This window comes from Schistocerca serialis, chromosome 3 (genome assembly GCF_023864345.2).
Source record: "Schistocerca serialis cubense isolate TAMUIC-IGC-003099 chromosome 3, iqSchSeri2.2, whole genome shotgun sequence".
In the NCBI taxonomy this organism is placed as follows: Eukaryota; Metazoa; Arthropoda; class Insecta; order Orthoptera; family Acrididae; genus Schistocerca; species Schistocerca serialis.
This window is the reverse complement of record NC_064640.1, coordinates 702,339,300-702,355,293: the sequence shown is the minus strand read 5'-3', so window position 1 is coordinate 702,355,293 and position 15,994 is coordinate 702,339,300.

The following is a 15,994-nucleotide window of genomic DNA, read 5'->3' as shown; positions in this document are numbered from 1 at the left end:
TGAAGGCAACATAAGGAACTGCAAAAAGAAGCAAACAGAAGCACAACATCGGAAGAACCATATAGTGAAGGAGCAAAAGAAGTGATGGCTGGTTCTTCACCAGTAATAAACATTGACTGCACTTGATGACACTTCAGCAGTTCTGTTGAAAAATGGAAACCAATTCTGCTGGTAACAATATTTTGTGTAAAGAAACTGACTAACTGTTTTAAGCCTGCCGGAGTGGCCGAGCGGTTCTAGGCGCTACAGTCTGGAACTGCGCGACCGCTACGGCGCTGGTTCGAATCCTGCCTCGGTCATGGATGTGTGTGATGTCCTTAGGTTAGTTAGGTTTAAGTAGTTCTAAGTTCTGGGGGACTGATGACCTGAGAAGTTGAGTCCCATTTGAACCATTTTGAACTGTTTTAATTTTCGATCATCCACAAGGAACACAGTGAGTCATTACAATATTTATACAACCTATTACGATTACTGAACAGAGATGTCAAATTAAATATTATTCTCCATTTCAGAAGTGTCATCAACTTTTGGCACATGGCAGGAATATGTCGTTCAAGAAGATTATGAACTTTATTCAACGTGTTTCTCAGAGACTGGGACTGCTATTCCTAATGAATGCAGATGAAGACAATAAGAATATTGTATTTATGAAAGCAGAAGAAGAAGGAGAAGAAGAAGATGAGACAAAGGGTCAACTGGCAGCATCTTTCTTTGTTGAACCAACTGACAAGATGCATGGTACGGTGTATACGACATTAGATTTCAACCAACAGATAGAGTTTAGATGATTAGTGATTCACTGGTAGATGTTGATGGAAATGATTTAATAATTCACAAAGTAAAGTACCCAGGATCAATAGGGTAATCTATGGTTTAAAATGAAACCACCTTAAGAGAGTTACACAACGCGGGACCTCCAAAATTATGGCAAAATTCTCATAAGCAAAGATATCTCGCCTATATAAAAGTAAATCACAATAAAGGTTTTAAATATATACATGTCGTAAGGCTGCATCAGATGAAATCGCTAGAACATAATTGAGAGATGCTGACGAACATATCAGAATGGGAGAGTAAAACATTTACAGCCCCGCCTAGAAAATCTCTCCAATTTTTGTCACATGATAAGAAGATGCAGATCAGTAAGCATGCTCTTCATCCCACTTCTCAGAGATTGGGGCAACTATGCCGAAAGGAGATCGATGAAGACATTAAAAGCAATATTTTCATGAAAGAAGGAGAAGAAAAAGAAGACGTTTACGACAAGGAAGATTACGATGGAGGAGAAGAAGAGCGATTATCGATTGGAAGACAGTATCCCAAAAATGGGTAGCACATACCAATTCAAAAGTATTGGTAGAGAAATTGGTATTCTTGCTGGCTTCAAAAGCGGAGAGCAATAATACGCACACTAACGAAATACTATCTATTGAAGAGGAACTTCGTGAAGTGACGATTATTTTCTGAAGTTGGAGGGAAAAATAAATTGAAGTTGCTTATGAGAACCCAGAATCGTTAGTACGATGAGAGAGAATCTGTAGCTTGTTGATCTTCCCTTTCCTCAAGAACTGTGTGTCATAATCCTGTTTCAGTTAAAGTAAAAGCGTGTTTGTCGTAATAAATTCAGTATCAACTAAGCCGGCCGGAGTGGCCGAGCGTTCTAGGCGCTGCAATCCGGAACCGCGCAACCGCTACGGTCGCAGGTTCGAATCCTGCCTCGGGCATTGATGTGTGTGATGTCGTTAGGTTAGTTAGGTTTAAGTAGTTCTAAGTTCTAGGGGACTGATAGTGCTCAGAGCCATTTGAACCATTTCAGTATCAACTAACAGTTTTGACATATAAAATGGCCTGCTATTATATAATGTTTTGAATCTTGTTTACTGTGAAAAATAAATCACTATTGTGAAAGGCCTGTAATTTGTTTATGTATAGTAGCATACTTATGTATAACTTATATATGTAGCTCTCCGCCGGCTGGAGTAGCCGTGCGGTTCTAGGCGCTACAGTCTGGAACCGAGCGACCGCTACGGTCGCAGGTTCGAGCCCTGCCTCGGACATGGATGTGTGTGATGTCCTTAGGTTAGTTAGCTTTAATTAGTTCTAAGTTCTAGGCGACTGATGACCTCAGAAGTTAAGTCGTATAGTGCTCAGAGCCATTTGAACCATTTTGTAGCTCTCCAGAATGCTGCTTGGTTTCTGGAAATTTGGAAATTTGTGGTAAGTTCCTTTGGGACCAAACTGCTGAGGTAATCGGTCCATAGGCTTACACACTATCTAATCTAAAACTAAGTTACGCTAAGTATAAGAGACACACCCATGCCCGAGGGAGAACTCGAACCTCCGACGGGTGGAGCCGCGCGAACCGTGATAGGACCCCTAGACCGCGCGGCTACCCCGCGCGGCACTTAGTTTCTTTTATCAGAAGTGCCAATAAGTGAGTTGACTATTTCTATAAGTAACACAGACAATTTACCTGGAGAAATATTTAATTTGAAGCCTGCGATGTACATGAGATCTCACATATAATACAACTTTACCTTTGATCGTATTTTCGTAGAGGTCCTGCTTATTATGCTAATCATGCAACCTGTGTGTATTTTAGTAAGTTGTACTGACACGTTACAAGCAAAAAGATATTAGCTTTAAGGATCCCTAGAGATTTCAAGTGTAGCCGAGCTGTCTAGGCGCTTCAGTCTGGAACCGCGCGACCGCTGCGGTCGCAGGTTCGAATCCTGCCTCGGGCATGGATGTGTGTGATGTCCTTAGGTTAGTTAGGTTTAAGTAGTTCTAAGTTCTAGGGGACTCATGACCTCCGCTGTTAAGTCCCATAGTGCTCAGAACCACCATTAGATTTCAAGTGTTGTACACATTCCCAACTTTCGTCATTAACGAGACCTGCTCAACCTAATGGTACCTATCAGTAGTTTCCATATGCAAGCTGCAAGTATTTTAATACGTAATATAGAAAATCTAGATTTGGCAGTATGTGATTTGAAGCTTCAATGTGCGTGGAATGTTTGAGAGAAGTCTCTTTATAAATGATAAATAATTTTATTTATTTTAGAGATATCGACTCTGACAATGACTTCGGAGATATTACATCTCTGACTGCTACCATCTATGTTCATCTCTTTTGTGATTATGCATTAATGACCATTCCATATCGTTTTACAGTTTAAGTGATATAACATAATAAAACACCTTATTCCTTCGGAACACCTTATTCCTACCTTCTCCCTGCCGCCGTTGGATAAGCAGCTGCAGCAGCAAGTCGTATACTCCTAGCTCACTCATTTGTTACATAGTTTAATTCTTAATTTCTTTGCGTGTTTTTGGTACTTGCATTGTTTAATTCATAAATTTCGGGTGTATTATAGTATTTGAGAGTTGTAGCATCTCGTTTTAGTACCAGAATAGTGTAAATTCGCGTAGTCTCCTTCCGCCGCCGAACAGTGTCAGCAGTGCGCAAGTAGCAGCATTACTGCATTTACTAGGCAATCTTGTAATTTAATAACCGTTTAATTTTGTTGATTTGTTTGCGCTCTCTGTAGATTAGCTCAGACGTACTTTGCAAAACAGTTTTGAGCATGGATAGGGACTGCAACTGCTGTGTTCGGATGCAGGCTGAGTTGGCATCCCTTCGCTCCCAGCTTCAGGCAGTGTTGGCTTCGGTCACACAGCTTGAGGCTGTTGCCATTGGGCATCACTGTGAGGGTCCGGATGGGGGTTTGTCAGGGACGGCCAGCTCGTCCCACGCATCCCCTGATCGGACTACGACTGTGGTTGCCCGGGATACTGCCCGCATTGAGGCTGATCCCTCACCTGTGGTAGAGTGGGAGGTCGTCTCAAGGTGTGGCAGGGGGCGAAAGACATTCCGGAGGGCTGAACGGAAAGCCTCTCCAGTTTGTCTGACGAACCGGTTTCAGGCTCTGTCTCAGGCTGATACTGATCTTCGGCCTGACATGGCTGCTTGTCCTGTTCCAGAGGTTGCCCCTCAGTCTGCAAGATCCGGGCAGTCGCAGAGGGTGGGCTTACTGGTAGTTGGGAGCTCCAACGTCAGGCGCGTAATGGGGCCCATTAGGGAAATGGCAGCAAGAGAGGGGAAGAAAACCAATGTGCACTCCGTGTGCATACCGGGGGGAGTCATTCCAGATGTGGAAAGGGTCCTGCCGGATGCCATGAAGGGTACAGGGTGCACCCATCTGCAGGTGGTCGCTCATGTCGGCATCAATGATGTGTGTCGCTATGGATCGGAGGAAATCCTCTCTGGCTTCCGGCGGCTATCTGATTTGGTGAAGACTGCCAGTCTCGCTAGCGGGATGAAAGCAGAGCTCACCATCTGCAGCATCGTTGACAGGACTGACTGCGGACCTTTGGTATAGAGCCGAGTGGAGGGTCTGAATCAGAGGCTCAGACGGTTCTGCGACCGTGTGGGCTGCAGATTCCTCGACTTGCGCCATAGGGTGGTGGGGTTTCGGGTTCCGCTGGATAGGTCAGGAGTCCACTACACGCAACAAGCGGCTACACGGGTAGCAGGGGTTGTGTGGCGTGGGCTGGGCGGTTTTTTAGGTTAGATGGCCTTGGGCAAGTACAGAAAGGGCAACAGCCTCAACGGGTGCGGGGAAAAGTCAGGATATGCGGGGACCAAGCAGCAATCGGTATTGTAATTGTCAACTGTCGAAGCTGCGTTGGTGAAGTACCAGAACTTCAAGCGCTGATAGAAAGCACCGAAGCTGAAATCGTTATAGGTACAGAAAGCTGGCTTAAGCCAGAGATAAATTCTGCCGAAATTTTTACAAAGGTACAGACGGTGTTTAGAAAGGATAGATTGCATGCAACCGGTGGTGGAGTGTTCGTCGCTGTTAGTAGTAGTTTATCCTGTAGTGAAGTAGAAGTGGATAGTTCCTGTGAATTATTATGGGTGGAGGTTACACTCAACAACCGAACTAGGTTAATAATTGGCTCCTTTTACCGACCTCCCGACTCATCAGCATTAGTGGCAGAACAACTGAGAGAAAATTTGGAATACATTTCACATAAATTTTCTCAGCATGTTATAGTCTTAGGTGGAGATTTCAATTTACCAGATATAGACTGGGACACTCAGATGTTTAGGACGGGTGGTAGGGACAGAGCATCGAGTGACATTATACTGAGTGCACTATCCGAAAATTACCTCGAGCAATTAAACAGAGAACCGACTCGTGGAGATAACATCTTGGACCTACTGATAACAAACAGACCCGAACTTTTCGACTCTGTACATACAGAACAGGGAATCAGTGATCATAAGGCCGTTGCAGCATCCCTGAATATGGAAGTTAATAGGAATATAAAAAAAGGGAGGAAGGTTTATCTGTTTAGCAAGAGTAATAGAAGGCAGATTTCAGACTACCTAACAGATCAAAACGAAAATTTCTGTTCCGACACTGACGATGTTGAGTGTTTATGGAAAAAGTTCAAGGCAATCGTAAAATGCGTTTTAGACAGGTACGTGCCGAGTAAAACTGTGAGGGACGGGAAAAACCCACCGTGGTACAACAACGAAGTTAGGAAACTACTGCGAAAGCAAAGAGAGCTCCACACCAAGTTTAAACGCAGCCAAAACCTCTCAGACAAACAGAAGCTAAACGATGTCAAAGTTAGCGTAAGGAGGGCTATGCGTGAAGCGTTCAGTGAATTCGAAAGTAAAATTCTATGTACCGACTTGACAGAAAATCCTAGGAAGTTCTGGTCTTACGTTAAATCAGTAAGTGGCTCGAAACAGCATATCCAGACACTACGGGATGATGATGGCATTGAAACAGAGGATGACACGCGTAAAGCTGAAATACTAAACACCTTTTTCCAAAGCTGTTTCACAGAGGAAGACCGCACTGCAGTTCCTTCTCTAAATCCTCGCGCAAACGAAAAAATGGCTGACATCAAAATAAGTGTCCTAGGAATAGAAAAGCAACTGGAATCACTCAATAGAGGAAAGTCCACTGGACCTGACGGGATACCAATTCGATTCTACACAGAGTACGCGAAAGAACTTGCCCCCCTTCTAACAGCCGTGTACCGCAAGTCTCTAGAGGAACGGAGGGTTCCAAATGATTGGAAAAGAGCACAGATAGTCCCAGTCTTCTAGAAGGGTCGTCGAGCAGATGCGCAAAACTATAGACCAATATCTCTGACGTCGATCTGTTGTAGAATTTTAGAACATGTTTTTTGCTCGAGTATCATGTCGTTTTTGGAAACCCAGAATCTACTATGTAGGAATCAACATGGATTCCGGAAACAGCGATCGTGTGAGACCCAACTCGCTTTATTTGTTCATGAGACCCAGAAAATATTAGATACAGGCTCCCAGGTAGATGCTATTTTTCTTGACTTCCGGAAGGCGTTCGATACAGTTCCGCACTGTCGCCTGATAAACAAAGTAAGAGCCTACGGAATATCAGACCAGCTGTGTGGCTGGATTGAAGAGTTTTTAGCAAACAGAACACAGCATGTTGTTATCAATGGAGAGACGTCTACAGACGTTAAAGTAACCTCTGGCGTGCCACAGGGGAGTGTTATGGGACCATTGCTTTTCACAATATATATAAATGACCTAGTAGATAGTGTCGGAAGTTCCATGCGGCTTTTCGCGGATGATGCTGTAGTATACAGAGAAGTTGCAGCATTAGAAAATTGTAGGGAAGTGCAGGAAGATCTGCAGCGGATAGGCACTTGGTGCAGGGAGTGGCAACTGACCCTTAACATAGACAAATGTAATGTATTGCGAATACATAGAAAGAAGGATCCTTTATTGTATGATTATATGATAGCGGAACAAACACTGGCAGCAGTTACTTCTGTAAAATATCTGGGAGTATGCGTGCGGAACGATTTGAAGTGGAATGATCATATAAAATTAATTGTTGGTAAGGCGGGTACCAGGTTGAGATTCATTGGGAGAGTGCTTAGAAAATGTAGTCCATCAACAAAGGAGGTGGCTTACAAAACACTCGTTCGACCTATACTTGAGTATTGCTCATCAGTGTGGGATCCGTACCAGATCGGTCTGACAGAGGAGATAGAGAAGATCCAAAGAAGAGCGGCGCGTTTCGTCACAGGGTTATTTGGTAACCGTGATAGCGTTACGGAGATGTTTAATAAACTCAAGTGGCAGACTCTGCAAGAGAGGCGCTCTGCATCGCGGTGTAGCTTGCTCGCCAGGTTTCGAGAGGGTGCGTTTCTGGATGAGGTATCGAATATATTGCTTCCCCCTACTTATACCTCCCGAGGAGATCACGAATGTAAAATTAGAGAGATTAGAGGGCGCACGGAGGCTTTCAGACAGTCGTTCTTCCCGCGAACCATACGCGACTGGAACAGGAAAGGGAGGTAATGACAGTGGCACGTAAAGTGCCCTCCGCCACACACCGTTGGGTGGCTTGCGGAGTATAAATGTAGATGTAGATAACAGTATCATGTTCTGTATGTGAAGGTATCTTTTATTAGATGTTGGTGTAGTTGATTACAAGTTTTACTTTAGTGAGCCATAGTTCCTCGAAATGTAACAGCAGTTTGTTTTAGTAATACTCGTCATTGGCTGTATTTTATCTTCTGATGCATTTTCTTCACTCCTCCCCCCTCCTAAATTGATGAACAAAGAAAGCAACATTAGATGATGACAGTACACAAATAATGTCAGACTGAATACACTTCATGTATTTACATACTACTGCAAGGTAAACATTACATATAGTTCAAATGGCTCTGAGCACTATTCGACTTAACTTCTGAGGTCATCAGTCACCTAGAACTTAGAACTAATTAAACCTAACTAACCTAAGGACATCACACACATCCATGCCCGAGGCAGGATTCGAACCTGCGACCGTAGCCGTCACGCGGTTCCAGACAGAAGCGCCTAGAACCGCACGGCCATACCGACTGGCGTGGCGTCATAGATGTGGAAAATAATTAACATAAGGATCTGCTACATCTAAAACCAATTGTCGTTCATGGGGAGAACTATGAACGCTTTTACCAATTACAGACACCTTTCGGTGACAGTGAGAACAACTCGTGGTACAGAGAACGAACTTCTGTCGCTTTTTGTCACTTTTTGACAGCGGCTTCATGTTCAACAACTTTGGATTCGTAACTTGTTATTTACATTTTACAAGCAAATATTGGATTCTAATTATTTACAGAGAATGTGTTATATACTCATTGTCATATTCCATAGCGAACAATACATAGCTCTGAATGAAAGTTACCGAAGTGACTGGTAAGGCAGTCCATGAAAGGTATTTTGAAAGTCAGTAATGCGAACATACTTGACAACATTTTCGGAATTTTTGGCAATTCAGATACATTATCGTATTTTTTGATAATTATTTCAGATACTTTTGAGAACAGCTCAGACAGTGAAGCAACAGAGGTATATAAGTACTTAAATAATGTAAGCTGATACTATTTTTCCATCTTTCAGGAAATAATAAATATCTTTGACTTTAATGTGAGGGATACGTTATTTTTTCTGCATATCTGGAACTATTTTTAATACTATTCTTTGGTTGGAGACAGGGAAGTGTACATTGGAAATAACGTAATCTGACACATCGTTTAAATACTACATTCTGATTAGTTGGAAAGGGGAGGACACATGGGTTAAAACACACTCAAGTAATTATTTCCGACCCTTTACCGCATAATGACTGGTTGGAGGTATGGGAGGGGAGCGACATTAATTTCTCCTTAATGCAACTGGCCTATTTGTACCATCTTAGATTCGTATTACTGCAGTATGATTGGCTGGAGATAAAAAAAGAAAGGGAGGGAAGGGCAGGGGCGTGGCTTCTCACTGCTAAGTATGACGTCGTCATTGATAACAGCGACGATGTTACGGATAACAGAGATGACGTCACTGATAAGGATAATAACGTCGCCAGGGCAATGACCTAGGTTTCCTGAAGTACAAATGTAAACAAAATCTTCAAGGATACCAATACACATGCTCAGAGCCATTTGAACCATTTATTTGATTATGGGTTTTAGGAGACTAAACATCTAGTGTCATCACTCCCGTATTCACTCCCGAGGATGGAATCTGTCTACTCCATCTGTCTACATGTATAATAAATCCCCTGTTCAACTCTGTAAAGGTTTTCTACAAATACACTCGAAGCTAAAGAAAACGATGCACCACGAAGGAATTATCTGAAGGGGACGAAAATCGGTTGATGTGACGTACATGTGGAGATATACAAATGATTACAATTATAGAAAAAATTGGACAATTTATTTCAAGAGAAGCAGCTTCACAAATTGATTGAGCCAATAACGCGTTGGTACACCCCTGTCCGTTATGCGAGAAATTATTCGGCTTGACACTGATTAACAGAGCTAGTGGATGTCCTTCTGAAGGATATCGTGCCAAATTTTGTCCAGCTGATGTGTTAGATTGTCAAAATCCCGATCTGGTTGGATGGCACTCACCATAATGCTCCAAACGTTTTCAACTGGGGGGAGAGAGCCGGCAACCTTCCTGGCCAGTTATGACGAACAAATCCGATTTCATTTGAAGCTATCATTTTGGAATGTATTGATTGGTGGCAATCGATTTCGTAGTTATGAGAAACACGTCGAATTGAACTGAGTTACATCACACTACGTTCTACGCTCCTCAAAACTATAATTTGCACTCTTTTTATTTATCATTTCTGCTGACGAGTCCTCAATAGTCATGTTTCTGTTTCATCCTCTCCACAATGTTTCTGTATGATCGTCTTGGGCCGGCCGGAGTGGCCGAGCGGTTAAAGGCGCTACAGTCTGGAACCGCACGACCGCTACGGTCGCAGGTTCGAATCCTACCTCGGGCATGGAAGTGTGTGATGTCCTTAGGTTAGTTCGGTTTAAGTAGTTCTAAGTTCTAGGGGACTTCTGACCACAGCAGTTGAGTCCCATAGTGCTCAGAGCCATTTGAACCATTTTTGATCGTCTTGAACTGTGGCTTTGTTGATGGCTGGCACTCTTTCCGACAAAGTATCGTGATAGACGTTCGTTCCCAACAGAAAGGTTCAGGTAACAGGGAAATACGGCCGAGGCTGGCTAATCGATACACGACAGCGAAACGAACATCGTGGTGTCACTGGTCTCTTACCTGTTGCATATTCATGGTTATTTAATTAACAACCGCATTCATACGTGTTTTCATATAATTCTGAATACTAATTCTTGTCAGGCGATATTCAAAGTACGATACATTTTCAGTCACGCACCCATGATTCTTATCGACAGCATATGCGTTAAACGACTTTAGATATGTAATTATCAGTATTTACATTTTCGTAAGTTTCTTCATGCGCCTACACAACTAAATTCAGAAGAGAAAAATACGATTTCCAGGGGCACTTACAATGCATTATGTATGACATTGTTCGTCAGTTTTAATTTTTTAAAGAAACACAGATTTCTGTACGAAATATTGTAAGTGTAATCGCCTCAATGACGGCAGACTGGAAAATATCCAATTTAACATTTCATATTTTATACGTCACAGAATCCAAACAAAAAATTTGTTGCAATTAATGGTGCCATAACCAAGCACAGATAAAAACGTGCATCTCTCAGAAGTGCAGAACGAACATTGATAATATCACTCTAAGAAGACGAGTACCAACACGCCTGTAAGTCTACATGTAAGTGGGTGACACTTTTTCATACTTATGTAGGTAAAACACGAACTAGCCAACAAATCGAGTCATAGCTAATGATCAACAATTGAACTTACGTTGGGTGGTACCTTTGGAAAGCAAGCTGCCAGTTTTCTTCCCTATCCCTGTCCAGTTACAGATTGTGCTCTGCATTTGATTAACTCTTCGCTAAAAGGACGTTAAGGCTAGATATTTTTCCTTAGTCTAAATTCCACACACTTGCTTAGAGCGTTACCACTAACAAGGGAACCTCCCCATCGCACACCCCTCAGATTTAGTTATAACTGAACACAGATCAATCGAGAAAACAGGAACAAGTTGTGTGGAACTATAAAAAAAAAAGCAAAATATACAATCTGAGTAGTCCATGCGAAAGATAGACAACATCAAGGATTATGTGAGCTCAGGAGCGCCGTGGTCCCGTGGCTAGCGTGAGCAGCTGCGGAGCGAGAGGTCCTTGGTTCATGTCTTCCCTCGACTGAAAAGTTTACTTCCTTTATTTTCGCAAAGTTATGATCTGTCCGTTCGTTCATTGACGTCTCTGTTCACTGTAATAAGTTTAGTGTCTGTGTTTTGCGACTGCACCGCAAAACCGTGCGATTAGTAGACGAAAGGACGTGCCTCTCCAATGGGAACCGAAAACATTTGATCGCAAGGTCATAAGTCAACCGATTCCTCCACAGGAAAACACGTCCGACATATTCTATACGACACTGGTGACGGCATGTGCGTCACATGACAGGAATATGTTGTCGACTCACCTAACTTGTACACTTGGCGAATGGGTAAAATGATTCTTCTACCTTGCCCGATTTAGGTTTTCTTGTGGATGTGATAATCACTCCCAAAAAAGTGATGAAAACATAAGAGTTTGTCAATAAACTGCAACAAATGAATGCAACAGTTTCACAGTCGAACAGTTTTCCCTGTGCTCTGTCAAAACATATGTTTTTACCTCGCATCGGACGGACAGACGGACAGATAATAATTGTCTGAAAATAAGAAATTAAACTTTTCACTCGAGAGAAGACTTGAACCAAGAACCTCTCGTTCCGCAGCTACTCACGCTATCTACGGGACCACGGCGCTCCTGAACTCGTACTATTCTTGATGTTGCATATCTTGCGCATGGACTACTCACTTTGTATATTTTGCTTACTTTTTCATAGTTCCACGCAACTTCTTCCTGTTTTCTCGATTAATCTGTGTTCAGTTATTCAAAGCCTATCCACTGTGCCAACTTGCAACTAAATCTGAGGGGGTTGAGATGGGGGGGGGGGGGGGGGTTCCCTTGTAAGAAGCAATCGAAGGAAAGGTATCAGTACAGCTGTGTACCACTGTCTTCTGCCGACTTCCATATATTGTGCCTAGTTGTGTGCCGTATTCCGTATGCACTGTTACTGGCGATGGACATGCAAAGGAAAGGAAAGGAAGGAAGGAAAGGAAAGGAATAACTTTAATTATACACGATGCTGTTTTGACGTTGACGAACTAGCTGTTGTGCACACCAGACAAAAAATTAGTATTACTGATTCTTTTAATCGTTTATTGATTCGTCGTGCTATGTGGAATCCACCAAGAAGGACGTCGCTGCTGTGCTGCAGAGAAAATGATTCTGTCGTCGCGGCGAATAGAATGGAGGCGTGGGAACATCCTTCCAAAAGAAACTTTACGTCAGGTAGTACGGTGTAGGATACGAGGAAAACCTGTGAGGATATGTTACCAACACGGTGACTATTCTGGAAACCGAAATTTTGCAAGCAACTCGTAATTTGCAAACGGAAAGAGGTCACGTAACATTCCATAAGCTGATAGAGAATTACACGGGAAAACCAACAGAGACAATTCAAAGAAGAGTACCACATTACGTTAGAAGTACATTTAGAAAGGCCGAAAGCGTCACAGAGATGCTAATGTAACTCCAGTGGCAGATGCTCCAAGAGATACGTTACGTATCAGACTGGTTTACTATTAAAATTCCGAAGACGTACGTCTATGATAAAGTCAAGCAACACGTTGCTTGTCCGCAGCTCGTGGTCGTGCGGTAGCGTTCTCGCTTCCTGCGCCTGGGTTCCCGGGTTCGATTCCCGGCGGGGTCAGGGATTTTCTCTGCCTCGTGATGACTGGGTGATGTGTGATGTCCTTAGGTTAGTTAGGTTTAAGTATTTCTAAGTACTAAGGGACTGATGACCATAGATGATAAGTCCCATAGTGCTCAGAGCCATTTTTGAACCAACACGTTGCTTCCTCCTACATATATCTCACGGAAAGACTGTGAAAGTAATGTAAGAGAGATTCGAGCTCACACTGAGGCTTGCCGACAACTGTTCTTCCAGAGCACCATTCGCAATCGCAAAGGGAAAGACGTATAGTAACAATGGTACACAAAGAACACTCCGCCAAACACTGCAACATGACTTGAGGAGTATGATGTAAATGAAGAACACCTTCAACAATAAACTGGATTGGAACGAAGAAATTCAAATCTCTGGTTCAGAATCGGTGGCAGCTTCCAGACTGAAAAGCAGGAGTAGCCCCAGCTTCGAGCGGCTATTCCGTCTGAGGTGCGAGGTAGCTAAAAGGCTTGCTATCTGCTTCCAGATTAGCAGGGGTGCAGCTTAAACGGCCGAGTGGGGGCAACCACAAACCACCTCATTATTCTCTCAACGCCGTTAACATTTAATGATGTGCTACTCGGCGGCTAACGAACTCCGGAGATAAACCAGACCAGCACAACTATTTCCAAAGCGAGGTAGCCTCGACTGGCTGCCACACTTTTCTTTCCTAACCTGGGGTTTAAGCTCCTGTCAACATAGAAGTCGTTGAAAACTAACTTGTTTCTAACTCATTCTGGCTTCTCTTAAACGAGGGATACAGCTGCAATGCCAGCTGTAAAGCAAAACAGCTTTGTTCAACCATAAATCATTTCGCATGTGTTTTTGTACAGTTCTAATATTCATTTAATGGATTATGGAATAAACACTCACAGAAAGTCACTAAATCTCTCCAAGAGAAATGATTTTCAACTACAACATAATCTGAAAGTCTTATCACAAGAGAAATTTAATGAGACTTCTTAAAAATACGAATCTGTATTCGGGGAGGAACTCGACTCATCGTAGAATACGAGCAATCACATAAGAAAGTATGAGCCAAAGGGTTCCTTCAGTTTTACTGTGTACAGTCTCGTGCCACGAGCAACTGGAGCTGTAAACAACAGTACACAGCCATAGAACAGATATGTTAAGATATGACTATGATATAGCTGTTCTGGCTGAAAGTGTGGGAGATCATGAAGCCTTGTTAATTAAAATGGCTAACACGGTAGAGAAGAATATAAAATTAAGCAAGTCCACAACAAAAGTGACTACTTGCGATAAATAAGGGAAAACCAAAATCTGAATTTATATAGCTAATGAGCTACCTGAGCAAGCTGACTGATTTACTGATTTAGGACGTGAGAGCACAAGCAATGAACGGATCCATAGCAGAAGCCAGAAGTCGAATTGCTCAAGCAAAAGCTTCCTTCAACCAGAACAAGATTTTAACTTAAAAAAGCAACATTTTTAAACCAGAAGGAAGTTTCTCAGGGGCTGTGTCAGAGGTGTGGCGGAAGTGGTGAGTGGACGAGAAATAGAACAGAGTTGAGGAAGCTAGAATCTTTGCAGATGTGATGCTACAGGAGAATTCTGGAGGTTTCATCAACTTAAGAATCAAAAGATACTCAGCCGAAACAATGAAGGAAGGTCGTGATATAAAGACGACAAGGTTTTTAAAGCTGAAGCACAAGCTTGGCTTGGATAAGCATGAGGTAATAAATCGGCTGTGCTCTTTCGAGGAAACTATCACAGCACTTAGGAAAATCACAGGAAACCAAAATCTGATTGGCCAGATGATGAACTGAAACCCCATCCTCCAGACTGTGAGTCGAGTGTCTAACTATTAAGCCACATTGCAGGGTGTACTCATCTAATTCGGTAGGAAAGAACTTTACTGAACAGCTTCACTAAAAGATGGGTTAGATTGATGGACCACATCCTGCGACACCAAAGAATGGCTAATGTCGGGAACTGTAGGGGGTGGGGAATTTTCAAGGGAGACCAAGGCTTGAATATAGCAAGCACCTTAAAACTGATGCAACGTGGACATGAAACGTACCATAAACGGAGATTCACAGAACGAGATTATTTACCTGTTCTCGCAAACGGCGACGCCACATATGCGCAACAGGCAGCAAGTACACCGCAACGGACTGGAGACACGATCTCCTCACCACGACGTATCACGTGGCGTGACCCCATGGTCTCCAGAGCGGGATAATAGAAGCATGTTACAGATGACCTATGCTGCGAGCCTGCACTGTGTTTAGTGTTTGGGTCGATTACTCATAGCATTACGATGGACTTGGGCTTTGTTCACCGATTTAAAGTATTTCACAGTGTTGATTCTCCGCATAGCTGCACCCAGAGAGAAGTTTATGGTGTGTGCCGAACTCTTAATATGTACCGGATCTTGTAACTAGCGTTTTTGTTCAAATGGAGGAAACGGAAGCTCCGTCCTAATAAAAAGACTTAGACAAGGTAGGATAGCTTGGAGAGAAGCATCAGACCGGTCTTAGGGCTAGGCACTACAACTTCAAATGTTTCGAAACGCCTTACGAATAGCCACGAGTTTAATATCTTTAAACATATAGATTAAACACAGCAAAGAGAACGGTTATAATAATCTAAGAATCACAAGATTCATAGGCCACCATCTATGGCAGTATCATTAAATTAAGTAAGAAGAATGCTTCATAACAACGATCTGTCTATGCATCTGCGATGTTGACACAAAAACAAAGTTCTATCGCGCGCACAAAGTTACAGACATCACCAGAGTTAGTGGTGGTGTACAATGATTAACCTTGAGGCGTGAAGCAATATTTAAGAAGACGTACCAATTTTCAGTGTCCCACTCGACTTTATAAAAATGTTTATCACTTAAGTGAGCGTATCATTCTGTGATACGTGCTGCAGCAGGTAATAAGGTCATCCAAAAGATAGCCTGTAAAAGTTCGGGAAAGTGAAGAAGCATCTAATAGTGCCATTAGAACCGATTAATCATGCCTACCAAGTAAAGGGTTATCATTCAAGGGGACAGGCCTACAAGCATCGATGGTGAAACAGTTAAGAACAATCGCGATGGCATCAGCATGGTTCGCAGCAGAAGACAGCCACGAACATGACAGTACGCAGTATCTACTGATCCACCTGTGTTGCCAAGAAGTCAAGCTGAAAGAGAACAATCCAGAGAGTTCCTCC